The sequence below is a fragment of the Falco punctatus genome, assembly GCF_963210335.1.
Source record: "Falco punctatus genome assembly, chromosome: 12".
NCBI classification, from domain to species: domain Eukaryota; kingdom Metazoa; phylum Chordata; class Aves; order Falconiformes; family Falconidae; genus Falco; species Falco punctatus.
In genome coordinates this window covers 19,292,293-19,307,386 of record NC_137592.1, presented here as the reverse complement: position 1 = coordinate 19,307,386, position 15,094 = coordinate 19,292,293, and the positions used below count along the sequence as shown (strand labels likewise).

At 38.9% G+C, this 15,094-nt stretch overlaps 1 protein-coding gene across 6 annotated transcripts in view; it reads left to right on the top strand.

Annotated features, from left to right (window-relative positions):
- Window positions 1–15,094, top strand: part of PPM1B (protein phosphatase, Mg2+/Mn2+ dependent 1B) — a 62,532-nt gene that overhangs the window by 14,309 nt on the left and 33,129 nt on the right. For 3 of the 6 annotated variants that reach the window (XM_080408603.1, XM_080408602.1, XM_080408598.1), the window contains exon 2: window positions 12,777–12,922. The gene's annotated coding sequence lies outside the window, so the exon portion shown is untranslated. Of the gene's footprint in view, window positions 1–2,314; window positions 2,429–4,317; window positions 4,667–12,776; window positions 12,923–15,094 lie in introns of all 6 variants that reach the window. The other 3 variants (XM_080408601.1, XM_080408599.1, XM_080408600.1) reach the window with 3 other exon arrangements.

Here is a 15,094-nt window from a genome sequence, read left to right as displayed (position 1 = left end):
GCCAGCCTGACTGCCTTCTGTCAAATGACCAGGTTTTCAGCTGTGGGGAGAGCAGTGGATGTTTTTTTTACTTTGACCTTAGCAAGGCTTTTTACAGTGTCCCACAGCATACTCCTGTTTACAGTCTGAATGGGAGGATGACTAGGCAAGTGAAAACTGGTTGAAGAGTCATTTTGAAGGGTGGCTGATGGTTCATGCTCTGCCTGGACAGCAGTTACAGCTGGAGCTCCTCAAGGGTGTGCTGTGACCTACTTTTCTTTTTTAATGTCATTATCTGTGAGGAGGAGGTGGAATGCACCTTGGTCAGGTTTGTGGTAGACTCAGAACTGGGTGGCTCAGAGGCAGGATGGCCATCTTGAAGTACTTGGAAATACTAGAGGAGTGTGCCTGTTCAAATCTTAATGCAGTCCGACAAGGGTACGTGCCAAGGCCTGCTTCCAGCATCAGTAACCCTCCTGCAGTGCTGCAGACTGGTTGGGTTGTAGCTTTACTGAGCAGGACCAGGTTCTGGTGAACAGTAGGATAAATACAAGTCAGCAGTTTACCCTGGAAGTGACTAAAATGGTTATTTATTCCCCTTTAGCTGGCATTTTTTCTAGATGTTCCCAGACTGCGTCTGTGATAGTCTGTGCAGTTTTGCTCCTGTTCTCCCTACCCCAAACAAGAACAACATCAATAAACTTTGGGCAAGTCTGCCAAGGTGGTCATGGGGCTGGACTATGTGACCTGTGAGGGGATGCTGAGAGCTTTTTGTAGCCGCCTTTATCCTGGAGAAGAGGTGCTTAGGAGGGACCTAGTAGCAATGATCTGGTATATACAAGGATAAATACCAAGAAGATAGAGCCAGTCTCTTTATTGAGGTGTCCAGTGGGAAAAAAAGAGACAGTGATCATAAATTGAGATGGGTGGGTATATGCTGAAAAATTTTACTGTAAGGGTGATTTTTAAGAGATTATACGAGGTAACCTGTAAGCCTCTGTGGAGGTTTTCAAGACCTGAATGGCTAAAGCCCAAAGCACCTGGGACTGAGTTCAGTGTTGACTATGCTTTGAATTTAAACTAGATGACCCTCTAGGTCCCCTCTACTCTGAGTCATTAGCCAAAGTAATGAATACATCTTGTTTTATTTGGAAACTTCATTCCTTGTGCAAGTGGCGTTTCTTTCTAGTGCTTCTACATGAAATAGCTTGAACATAATCAGTTACTTTCATTGACTATCTTTGATACTATGTATTAGTTAGTTGAAATCTACCTATTCGGTAAGCATGGAATAAGCAGGATAGATTCACTGAATAAGCTCATTTAATTAAGAAAGACAGGAAAAATACTTTTTCTCGGTGTTGAAAAATAAATTTTAGAACTTTATAGTGACCAATATGTCTTGTTTCTCACTTGCCGTCCACCCATTATTCTGAACCTTGTGGTAAACTAAAGCAGTTTGTGGAGCATTTGTTGTTGGAAGTTACTGGGGGCAAGATAGATACAGGAAAAGGAAAATAATTTTTTTCTGAAACTGGTTCACTTCCCTCTTTGCCCAGGCCTATGAAAAGAAACTGTCGTCCTAGATGCTACGTGAAGACATCTCAAAACCAGAAGGCTTTAGGCAGATTCGTGCCACAGAAATTACATACTGGTGTGCCTAGGTACTGTGGTTGTAACTGTGATAGCCCTTCTCGTGTGAGAAAAGCAACTTTGTTTCTTTCTAGTAACCACGACAATTTTAGTGAATGTGTGTTTCTGCTTTTGCTTTGAAAGATATCTGCAGTGGCTTGTAACAGGCTGCTTTGTCATGGTTTCTGTGCTTTGGAGTAAGTGAATCTCAACTTTTAGTCTTTTTCCTTTGACTCCAGAATCAGAATATATTCTTGTAAACAGCTGCATTAGGGTGCTAGATTTTTCCATCCTCTCTACGCTTAATCATGCATGTGTACACGTTAAGTGTATGCAGGCGCTCTCTGTCACGTGGTTGTACATATTCCTGGATTGGAAATGGATTTGTTTACACAGTGTCTATAAAAGTGGTATGTATTGACAGTAGGAGGGGTTTTTTTGGCAAGTATTGGCCATTGAATAGTGTAGCTTAGGTCACTTAAGACTTTCACCTCTTAACAAGCTAAAGGCATTCACATGATCTTTTGCTGCATCACCTTAGACAAGTAGGAACTTCTTGACTAACTTGGCCACTTCCAGCAGTTCATTTATTTAGTTCCAGTCTAGAAGATGCTAGTAAGCAATTCTTGAGCTATAGATGCTGTTGAATATTGTGTTGAACTAGGAGAGAAACTGGTCAATTCTTCCATCTTACTGCTTTCAGACTTGCAGGCTCTTCTGCTTTATTCACCCCTAATATACAAGGAAGAGTCTCTAAAGTGAATCTGTCAGAAGGACAAAGATCTGGAAGAAATTTGACTTTTGTACTACGTTCAAGGTAAGACTTTCAAAATTGTCTGTGATCAGATGACAAAAAGCATGAATACTGAGGCTTGCGAAATGGTGCTGTTTCTGAGTTCCTGGCTTCTTGCATATTATACTTTCCTGCAGAATTTTATGAATATTCAAGTATTAAATACTTCTGCATAATTCTGTGGAAATACACTAATTATCAGAGACATATAAGCTAGCTGTGGCTGTGTTCTTGTAACTAATATTTACTATGCGAAGCTGTCTTTTGGGTAGCATAGGTGTTCTAAAACTGATACACTAAGATGCATGATATAAAATGGAATGTCTTGCTAAAGCGGCAGTGTCTTAGTAACTCTTTTTTGGTTTACTTTAAGGTCCTGTGCTGAGCTTTAATTTCTCTGTGAATGCAATATTCTAGTTCTTGAGTGACACTTCCAGTCAATTTCAAAATATCAGGAAATAATTGGGATTCAGAGGGCAGGTTTGCTGTGTTTTGGAAGGAATGATAGATGGATTTCTTTCAATAAAGCCATAGCTTCAAGAAGGTATACAGTTGTCATCTGTCTGCAAGTTAGAGCAGCAGTCGGGTGGTAGGAACCATTAACATCATTCAACAGAGTGATGCTATTGCCTTCAGCTTCCATGCACAGTTTAACAAAATGTTTAATAATTCTTGTTCTGTCATTCCCACACCAGTCCCAGGGAACAGTGGATATTATAATAAAGGACTAGGAGGATAAAATCTGTAGCAGAGTGGAATTTCCTCCAGAGGGGTAAGTCTTGGGAAGAATGTTGATGGACTGTCCTGTTGACTGATCGAGCATCATGCTCATGGTACTCAAAGGGAGGGACTGAAGTATGGATGAGAAGAATGGAGAGGCACATGGCTATCCCTTGCAGAAACAGTAGTTTTTGTAAGAAGGGGAATACAAGGCCATGGTGTCCAGCCATAGAACAAGTGCTGGAAACACATGGAGTCTCTCAGAAGGATGTGGGAGATATTTTGGGGACTGGAAGGTACAAGTAGCACTCAATGTAGACAGCTGGTTGCCTAATGCTAGCTCTTCAGTTTTGGGGTGTGTGGAAACCTACTAAAATTGGCACTCACTGTGATGAATTCAGCACCTTTTTGAAGGCTCAGATCAGCAGTCTTCTATCCATGTCCCTATTTCTAATTTGTTGTGACTGTGGTGGTTCTTTTATGTAATAGGTTATAGTGAATTACCTGGGTAATCCCCTAGCTTCATGCCTACTTCTCTTTTTAAATTGCTAAATTCATCAGATTCTTTCAGTGGTTCTGCAAAAGCCTGAATACTTAAGGGTATTCCTTTGTGTGCCTTGATATTAGTTTTTTATGGATACCTAGTTTAAGTCAGATGATTTGTTAAACCTAGTATAGAATACATGCAGGTTAAGCTTTACATGTACTGGAGTGCTAAGGCTGAGGTGTCAGCTCTGAAAGATGGTAACAGTTTTAAAATATCTTGATGTGCCACCTCTGTAAATGGGATGACAGAGTAGGGTGTCTGCCCCTTTGTTACAGCTAATGTGGTTTTTTATGAGTCTTTGTGCCAAGATGTTCCCATCACCATTCAGCCCAACAGGGGCATGTCTTACAGGAGCAGTAATCTTTGGCAGAGCTGGAGATGGTATCTTAATCTGTGTTATCCAAACTTGCCTGCAGCTGATGTCTGACCTGATGAGTAGCATAAAATGAATGTTGAATTATTAACATGCCTGCTTCCCGGAATCCTTTTTGCTGTCAAGCCTGTGTGGACCTATCATTACTGCATTGACTGCCTGTAATGTCCTTAAGCATCCTCTCTAATGTTGATTTCTTGAAAACTGGCATGGTCTTCTTGCATGTTAGTTTTAACATTCTTATTGACAAAATTGCCCTTTGAATTTTTGCAGGTATAGTTCGACACACATTGATACTTGCATAGTGGCAAAATTAAAACAGTTATAACTCAATAGATGTGTCTGAAACTTCAGCATTGAAATACATATTGCAAATCAAGAAGAGTTTAAACTGTATTGATTGAAAGTGAGTCCAAGTGATTTATTGTGAAACTGAAGTTGCAGTACTAATTGAACAAAACTTTGAGTATTTAAGCTTGCAAGTTGCCAAATAGCTGCTTCTTGCCAAGTACTCCTCTGTTTAGATGACAAGTGAAGCAGTTCATATAGCCTCAATGCAGACACCTGAAAAAGATTCCATGTGTCCAGGCAACGATACTGGAGCCTGCTGCCAGAAAAAAAGGTAATGGAAATTTGCTTCACTCCAGAGTTCCTAGAATAGTAATTTTTTTAATTAGACTTCAGACGTTTTCTTAAAAAGTTTCTCTAGCCTGATGGAAAAGTAGAGCATGCTATAAAAGTGCAGGGGGTAATACTGTGTTCTCTGAAGTAGTGTGACAAGCCATCTGTGATTGGAAATCTAACTTTCTGTACCACACTGTGGGTTGATTATTATGTGTCATGTGATTACAGGTATATTGATCCTGTTATAGTATGGGAGTATATAATTTCATATCATGTAGGATCTGCTGCTTCTCTTAAGTGTTTGTTTATAACTGCATTTCTAAGTGTTGATTCTCTTCATACTAATTGCAGTGCTGTTAGTGAAGTAACTTTGCTAGTAGATAGAAAAAATTCTTAACATTGAAGAGACTAAGAAAAAAAATGTTCTGAAACTGAAGTGTAAAAATAACTATGTATTTTAACAATTTCTATTTGGAGCCTTCAATTCCTGTATTATTTAAGTTAGTTGTTTTGGAAGATGGTGTGTGTGTAGGCTGTTAGTTGACGTAAGATTCTTGAATTATCTCCTTCCAAGTGGTCCTTCGCACTAAACATTAAAATGCCTATAGCACAGTAAGTGTTAATATTTGGCAGCTTATAGTACTGGTGTTCTTATGTTACTAATTTGAATGTGATGGTGATTTTATTATGGTGTTGAATGAACTTTTTTTGAATTTTACTTAACTCCTTTTGTATATGAATCTAGCAAGTGGTAACATGGCTAAAGAAGCGCACAAATAGATCCAAGTAGTTACATAGTGGCAGAGGATTTATGCCTCCTGTAACTGTCTACACATCAGCAGTGTCAGATCTTTTTTTTTATCTGCTGTGATGGCTTGGCTTTAGTTCATTTATGGCTGAAGACTTATCCTTAGAAGATGAGGGAAGAATAAGAACTTTCTTGGAGAGAGGGGAAGTCCTTCCCCTAATCATCAGTATTATATTCAAAGAAACAAAAAACCAATCTTGCTATCCCTTCTAAATTTGATACAGCTTGGTTTCTGCCATTGTCAGACATACGAACATTTGGGAATTCTTGCTATATTTTCTGCAGCTGGTGCTAAATGAAATACTGTAACTTTGATCTTTTTGCTTGTTTTCTGCTCCACTTTGTGGAGTTTAAATTCCTTCTGAATTTTTTATTTACTCGTGGTCCCCCTTAGGGTTGTATGTATTATACATGTAAGATAGGAAAAAATGTGATTAGTTGGCATGTATATATCGTAATGGCTTGATTCCCCGCATAGACAAAATGGGATGCTGTTGTGCCTTTGAGGATCTTTTGTGGGATGTTGGCTCTAAATACCGTACTGATAGACATGTAGAAACCAGGTTTAAGCTTTTTTTTTTTTCTGCCAGGTGCAGCAGGAATAAGAGATGTGGTATTGAGGATAAAAAACTCCTTATTGGCTTCGATGATACTAGCAAGACTTGATTGAAAAGCTGGCTTATAAATGCATTGCTAGCCACTAGGTGCTGGGGTGAGATTCTCCACCCAGATAAAAATTAACTTTTGGGAACTCTAGCTCTTGGATGACTTAAAAATCACTGAATGCTGTTCAGAGAGGAATTATTGAGATAGCCTTCTGCAGAGAACCTGTTCTTACCCTTGGTGAGCATTTCCTACGAAAGACAATTACATTAATCCTTTGAAAACTATCAAATGTCCCGACTATCCTACAGTTAGAGCATCTTAAAATTTCAGAGCTGTCACCTTTGCTGTCTTAGCAATGAAAGTAGACAACTATGTCAAGTTTTTTACCTCTTTGTCCTACAATGTTTTGAAGTCTGTAACAATGGAGTTTCATTATTATCCGGATGTGCGTACTTGCTGCAGAGTTAACTGGTCTGAAATTTCTCTGATTTTCCTGACAGCTGATTTTGGAAGAGTTCTTTATGGTCTTAAGATGTTTTCTTGAAAGGCTTATCTAAGCCCTTTCTATGGCATAATCAATAGCGAAATTTTTACTTGCAAGTTTACTTCTGAATTTGAATAATACCATAGTTTGGTAACACCTTGCTCCTCTCCTGGGGAGAGGAATCACAAACTCTGTATGCTTTTTAGCACTGCTGTAGTAGGTGGAGTGGATGAGATGGTTCACTGCTTCGTGAAGTGAGGGGTGCTTTAGGGGACGTGCAGTTTTGGACCGGAGGACATCTGACTAGATGTGCCCTGTAATGTTATCAGATGACAGGTGTGGTGGATTCTTTCTCAGAATGTTTAACCAGTGCTCAGGCTGTGATTTCTGCTTGTCTTAAGCAGATGGATATATACAAAATCTAAGTAATCCACCTGGAGTGAGTGTATTTTTTTAAAACTTTGATTTGAAGGCCAGGTGTTCACAAAGACAACAAATGGACAGATGGTTTCCAACTGACTCATTAGCTATTGCTACCTATGGGCATTCTAGCTAGTAAGATGATAATAAATTTACCTCATGGGGAAACACCATGGGGATGTGCTCAAAAGACAGGCACTTCAGTAACAGCAAACATGATCTTACGTTGCCCATGCACGTCACTCCTGGTGCGTTTGACATGGAATTTTGAATCTCCATCAGGAAGACGAGTGTTTGCAGGCTCTGCCCTTTGCATTAAGAAAAAACAAAACACATACCCATGAGGAATATGTACACATCTTCCCCAATCTGCAACATGAAAAGCATAATGTATATCTAGAACTTAGACCATAGCCTTGATGTAAGATGTGAGAGGCTAGTTAAAACTTTTTCTGAAGAAGGGCTTGCAAGTCCTCGTAGCCACAATAAACACGTTTGTTCGAAGAAGTCCTCTGCTAGAATCCTCCTTTGTAGTTTTAACTGAGGTGTTTTGGTGGGGTTTTTTGCGAAAGGACAGTAACATAAAAATGCAATACATTTTAATTCTTGAAGATACTCTGTTCTGAGTTGAGCTAAAGGTCAGATCACTTCCGTTTTCAGGTTTTTGTACTTACGTCATTTTTAGTATAGCATGTTAGATCACCTTTTTCTTCAGTGCTCCTGAAACTGGATGTTTGAAAAGCTGTCCAGAATAACTGGTAGAAGAGTCTGTCTTTCCGTACTCGAGTTATGATAAGCATAACTGATCTGTTACGGGAGGACAGAGGAGTAAGTGCTTGCCAGCAATCTCCCAATAGGTAAATGTAGATTGCATTTCTGTATCCTGAATTTTAGGAAGGCTGGCTTCTGATATTCCTTCATCTTCTGCTTGTGTAATTCAACAGAGTTTGAGTTCCTCATCAGCTAGATGAGCAGTCAGTGCTTCAGGCATGCACTTGTACCAGTGTAACTATATAGGTCTGTTGTGCAGCCACCTAGCACAGAAACAGGAATGAGCTGTGGAGGGCAATTGCTGCTTAAACTACTGCTGCTGCCAAGACATCTGCATAGCTATAATATGAATTTAACGATCTAAAGCTTAGCTAAAAGAAAATTACGGAGATTTTAGGAATTAGAGGTGCATTACGAATATGTATTAGATAGGACTGCAGGAAAAAAATTCAGAATAGCTTTTCTAAAATGTATGAAAAGCCATCTTTCTGATGTTATAGCTTAAGTCTACCATTTGTGAGGTGATATGTAAAGGTATGGACCTAATTAGAATACTAGGTCCATACATAGTATTACCATGTTTTTAGGCGAGTGTAAAATAGTGGTCTAATAGTATGTTCCTGTTGGAAGTTAGAACTGCAGACCTCAAGCTGCTGAACTAAATTTTCACCAGAATCCCAAGTAAATTTATTTCAAGGCATTTAGCTTTTTAAGAAGCCCTGGGTGTTTCTTCTAAAATGTACTAGAAAGATACCATTGCGCTTTTTACAAAACCATAATATTAGATCAACTGCTTCAAAAAGGATAAAGAACTTAAATTACTTCATGGAGTTTTTAGTTTCAAATTTCTGTTCAATCTCCCTCTTCTAACTGTTGTAATAATGAACATTTTAATGCTGCTTCCATGTTTGAAAAGGGGGCGGGGGGGTGGGGGATCCCCACACCCACACAAACACAAATCAAGGCTTTGCCCAGTCTTGGTTGATTCATGTTTTTATATAGAACCAAGAACCACTTAGCAAATGCAGAGATAATTAATTATCTGTTTACTACAGAGGAAGAACCAACTTACTCTTTAGGGTAAAAGTTGTATGTTGTCTCAAGTAATTACACAAAAATTAACTCTTTTTTTTTTTTTTTTTTTAAGTTTGGGCTTTGTCATATATGTAGACTAAGGAAGAACTACTGCATGAATTTGCAGCACGAGTAGTGCACTCCCTTGGTATGTGCTTTTAAGTTCCCGGAAAAATCGGGTAACCTAATGAGTGCCTCTCAGGAGAGGGATTTACTGTCTGTTGGGAACATGCAATTGGGAGGTTGCAGTATACTAGCTAACCTGTGGTAAGCTTGCACTATTGCTCTTTTTTCTTCTCCTTCCTGCTGTCTTTTACTTCTGCGAAATCTTTTACTATCTTTTTGTGTGAACTTTTGTGGTTTACAGTTCTGGGAGATGGTATCAGTAGTGGTGGTGTTGTGATGTTGTAAGGTCAGTTATGACACATTAGACTACAGCTCTTTCTGTTGGTGTTCAGGGAGTGGGTTGGTTGGTTTGTTTACTTGTTTTATAGCAGCAATGATTTGGTTATCCAGAGTCATAGCTGGTTGTGGAATAGAATAAATCTGGTGTTTTTTCTGGTGCTTCTCTGACCAGAGTCTGGAAATTTGCGAAGGACCAGATGTTGTAGTGGGTATTGTGTGTATTAAACGTTAGGAGTCAGCTTGAGGTTCGCTTGCTGCCAGGGTTATTAAGTATATATTTAATCATCAGGAAGAGTAGCATTTGATGCCTATCCTTCTGTAAAATAGCATGGTAGAATTCTTTAAATTTCTGTAGGCTGAATGATTTTTTTTCATGTGCTTAGGTTTGAATATTGGGTTTAGTTCTTTAACAGTGACTTACATATGATGGCTTTGGCTGCATAGTCTTTACCTTCTGCAGGAAATACTGTAAAATTAAAATTCCTTATTAGCCAGGGAATATTTAAGCTGTGCTCAATTAAAAACTATTCTGTTGTAGGGTACTGGTGTCTTAGTACTATCACTGAACTAACCTAGCCTTACTCAAATATTGTGTTTCCATATTCCGAAGATCTAAGGAGCCCAAATAAAATGCTTAATACATGTTGTAATTTTGTTAAGCCTTTAATAGGAAGCATTCAGTTTTATTCTTGCAATGTAATTTATAATGAGCTATCTGGATAAGACAATTTCATTTGTGTATTGTGAGCATTTTCGGCACACAAATTATTGGGGGCTGGATATAGTAGTTTGTTATTGCAAAGTTGTGTCATGAATCTAAGTGTCTTTTCATATGGAAAAAAACCATTGTGCAGCTTATTTGGAGAAGGAAGAGTGCTGTGCAGAAGTAAGTAGTAGTGTCCCCTCTTTGTGCGATGTTCAGTGGTCTGAATTCTATGTCTTAAGGTATTCTTGTGTTTTGGGACACTGAATGCTGTATTCTTCTCTTCTGAGAATTAGTGTAGGTAGAATTTGTGTAAACAGGAGCATTATTCTAGGGAGAGATGCTCTTGGCCCAAAACATCTATCTTTGAATCTGCCCTACTGTAAGAAACCTGTTTGCAGACTAAAACTCACCCTAGTCTGATGAATGCTCTTACATCCCCTGTATGGGAGGGGTCAAGCCTGTTGCTTGTGGGAAGCATAATGCTTGTCTTTAGCTCTGCTTTTGTGAGTCAGCTGCTGCTGAGGACTGCTGGAGTAGCATCAGAACTGAGGCTTTTGAGCACTTCACCATGCAAGCACTATGTACCCTCCTAGTTAACGGGATCTTCTGAAGGTGGGAGACAGTGCTTGAAGGGAGTTGTGTTCTGGTCATGCATTCTTTGTCCATGCCCTAGTCACTGGTGTATTTCAGAATAGGGAGTTAGGCTATTTTGTACAACTTTGTGAATCTGTGCTGCTTGTGTTCTAGTTGGTTGGATTTTTTTCCCTGAAGTTCTTGGGTGTGGAAAATTTTTTTTTTTTTACTGAAACTTTTTAAATTTTGGGGGAGGGGTTTTGCTATGTAGTCCAATACAATGATTTAGGATACTTGCTGCCTAGGTCTTTCAAAATACCTTTTCAGAGTTCATTAATGATTTAGTGGATGCTGGTTAAGGTATGGTTTCACAATATTCTGTGCAAATCTGAATCGGCAGCAGCTGCTGGTTCTGCATGTCTGGCATTGGTGCTTGTTGGATCATGCATTTCATAAGCTGAATCGGAGAGCTCAAGTGACGGAGTGTTTGATTCCTTGAACCCATCCATCCTGTTGTGGTGTCTAAGAAGAGAGAATATTGGGGAAGTGCAGGGCTTGCAGCAGTGTGATGTTGCAGGCATACAACTTACTGAACCCCTACAATTCTTCTTCAAACTGTAGCAAAATATTCCTTCTTTTGAGCAATTTGTTACTTATGACACTTTTTGGTAGTTGAAAAGCACTATTTAGTGTTCGGAAGAGGCAAGACATAATGAAATGTTGTCATAACTCCATTCTTTGATCAGTGGGCTTGAAGTCAAGGTCTGCAATATGTCTCCCTTATCAATCATTCAGCTCATCAGAATGCTGTAATCAGTTTAAAACCATCAGTGTTGCAAAAAGGCTTGTATTTCCCTCGTGCCCTGGACAAAGCTGGCTGTTATCCAGAGTTCTTCCTGCAATAGTTCCTTCTACCAGTGTTCTGTCATGGTAACTTTTGTAAGATGCAGTGGTTTATAAGATTAAATGTGTAGTCCCTGATCCATGAAGGAGTTTGGGTATTTGCATCCTGTTCAAAACAATGGGTAGATGCCTAAATGCTTTTGTAGACACATAGAGCTGAATTGCTAGTTATCTGCTACTTTTACATTTTAAGCTGAATTTATGGTTATTTTTGGAGAAACTACTTTTAAAGAAACAATTATTCTTATTTCAGAGGAGCTGAAATTCTTTTGCAGCTGAAGGTTATTGATTTTGTTCTAAACTCTTGTGCATTTTTACGACTAAGCCAGCAGAATAAAGCGTTTACAAATTACACATGCTACACATGGTGGGTTTAAGTCTTGTCAAATGCTCAAGGATTTGTACTCTGTCATTTGGGCAGGTGAATAAAAGTAAGCAAATAGGGCTGTTATGCTAGCAGGCATGCAAAAGCTATTCTGTTACTGAATTTAGGGACTTGAATACCAGGTAATAGGCTAAATGACTTTTTAAGTGCTTGTGGTTTAACCCCAGCTTGCAACTAAGCACCACTTAGGCACTTGCTGGCTTCTCACCACACCCACCCCCCCACCCCTGTCCCCACAGTGGGACACGGGAGAGAACCAGAAGAGTAAAAGTGAGAAAACTCACGAGCTGACATAAGGACAGTTTAATGGGACAAAAAAGGGGGGTGGGGTGGGGATAATGATAAAAGAATTTGAATATACAAAATAACTGATGTACAATGAAGTACTTAGCACCTGCAAAACAATGCCCAGCCAGTTCCTGAGCAGTGGCACCCAGATAGGTTTTCCCCCAGTTTGTGCTGAGCACGATATCGTGTGGTATGGAATATCCCTTTGGCCAGTTCGGGTCAGCTGTCCTGGCTGTGTCCCCTCCCAATGTCTTCTGCCCCTCCAGCCCCCTCACTGGCAGGGCATGAGAAGCTGAAAAGTCTTTGACTTAGTATAAACACTAATTGGCAACGACTAAAAATATCGGTGTGTTATCAACATCATTCTCATAGTACAAATCCAAAACATAATGCTATACCAGCTACTAGGAAGAAAATTAACTCTATCCCAGCCAAAACTAGGAAACTGCTAGTCTGTGCTGGTGAAGGAAATGGGGGGGTGGGGGTGGAATTATAATCTGATGCTTTGTTAGCATGAACCTTTAGTATCCTGTTTTGAGAGTGTACTGAAAGGTCTTTTGATGTCCACACGTAGCTTTCATTCAAGCATTTCTATTTAGGAAGAAGTTGTATTCATGAAAAAAATCATGTACAAATCTGTTGTAAACTATCAAGTAAGCTAACTACTTTCTATCCTCCTTTCTAGGAAGTACCAAAATAAAGCAGATGTTGTGTCCTGGACTGTTATCTCAAGGTTTTGCAAGTCATTCTGCGATGTGCTTCTTGGCAGCAGGAATGTAAACTAATTCTTTCAGCACTGAACTAGAACCTTTTACAAGGTTGCAATTACAGGTAAGAACAAATTCTGCCACTTGAAAAATCATGGGAAGATATAACCACTTTGACTGTTTTAACTTGCAATTTGTAATTGACCAAGAATTTAACAGAAATTTCAGAACAGGTTTGATAAAAGGGTGTATTTTCTTCTTTAAATTTATTTGAACTTTGCATAATTCATTTTTAATAGGGAGGAAATGTAACAAAGTGTAGCTTCTCTCTGCTACAGTACAAAGCACTGTTGGTGTTGAAAAATTACTTGTCATTTATTTGTGTGCTGACTTAGATTGTGAGGAAGGTATTTTCTAACACAAAACTGCACAGTGTCAGTCAGTAAAAGCCAATGAAGTGTTTTGCCACTGTGTGTTGAGATCCGCTTACTGTCTGCATGTGGCTTTTTTCCCCTCAAGGTCGCTGTTTCCTTAAATGCTCTAATGGCAGCTTTACTGCTTAAGTTGACTTTTTTAATCAGTTACAGAAAATCTCTCCATTTTTGTTACAAGCCCATTGTATCTGCAACTCTTCAATGCCCTTTTCAAGGGTAGATTGGCTTCTTCCAGGTCAGGGGAGATGTTCTGCCTGCTGCTTTTCTATTGTAACTACCATAATCATCTGAAAATGATGGTGATAACTCTTGTCCTGCTACTCAATCACTATATTCTAAACTCACCTGTAGGGAACTAAGTCAATGTCCTTTTACTCTGACTTCTTTAACAAAAAAAAAGATAAATTCAATGCTACAGAGCTATATTAATTAAGAAAAAAAGCACATACCACCACAAATACCTGCTGCAGAGACTATTTTAATTTGTATGTTTCTGAAAAAATTATTTCAGTTTTTAAACGGGGGATATGTGTTTTGAAGACTATCAATGAAATGGTTTCATTGCGTATGCTGAATCTGCAGTTACGATTAAGTTAAGGCTTTCAGTCTTGATTTTACTTGGGTATCTTTGATGAGAAGAGTTGCTTGCCTTAGGCTGCACTTGTCAATAGTGGCAGGACAAGAGTCTGGACTGTTTGAATCAAGCAGTCTAATGTCTTGCTGTGAAGCTGGATGGTGCATGGGTCAGTGACAGGTTTCTGCCAAGGAGGGTGGCATCGATGGTTCTGCTGCTACAGTGTTTTGGTTTTTTTTCTGCTACTGTTGTCTTGTTTTGAATGTCAGTACTAATTTGCAGCAATGTAACAGGTCGAAAAAAAGGCACAACTCTTATGATTATTCTGTGAGAGTCATAGACTAATCTATGTTGAAATGGACTTCTAGCATTCATCTAGCCTAACCCTTGTGTCTGACTTCCTCAGGTTTCTGTGTGAATCAACAAGTCACCCCTCAATTATGTAAATAAATGGTTTGGTGTTTTACTGTGGTTTTGTAGACCTGCTGCAGAACACTTACTCTGGTCTTTCAGACCTGTTTAGGAACAAGTTATTGATGATAGGAATTGGTGATTCATTGCTGCTGTTTTCTCATGAAAATGTGTTTGAAGCTTTTAGTAAACAAACACTGAAAAAGGTAAAAAAAGTTTTCTTAAATGCTAAAATTTAGAATAAAGGAGAAATAATTTTTAGTGACATACTGCTTCATGCTAATCAGTAAAATACTCAGTTTTAGTACCAGTAGTATATTGGCTAAACATTTGTTCTCTTCCTTCAAAATCTTAGGTGCTATTTCTTTAATAAAAACCCACCTGGTGGTGGTTTGATTGAAAAGAAGCAGACTAATTTTAACTCAAAATAGTTGGTCTTTATTGAATTTAGAGAACAAAAAAAAAAAGATTCTGCGTAGAAATAATTATAAACTTCATTAGGGGAGGATCACTTTTGTACTATGTCAATGTTTTGTAATATCAAAGTGCAGTACGTGCATCTGTTTTGAACAGCCCAGTAAAGGAGTGAGAAACATGCTTGTTAGCTACAGGAAGCATGAGCGGATGCAGGCAAACAAAAGAATTTCAGTTAATATCGTGGGATATAAATCTCGTCATAGTATGGTCAGTAGGGATAAACAAAAGTACAGTGCAGTCTTCTGTGTGGTATAATAAAGCCACACTGGGTTGCAGAGTTTGAGTTAAGGACAATATGTGACTTCAGGGCTAATAAGCCTGAACAGGTAATACCTGGTTTGACCAAGTAGGCCCATTTCACTCAGGTGCCAGTGCAGCAAACTCTTACTCCAAGAACGTA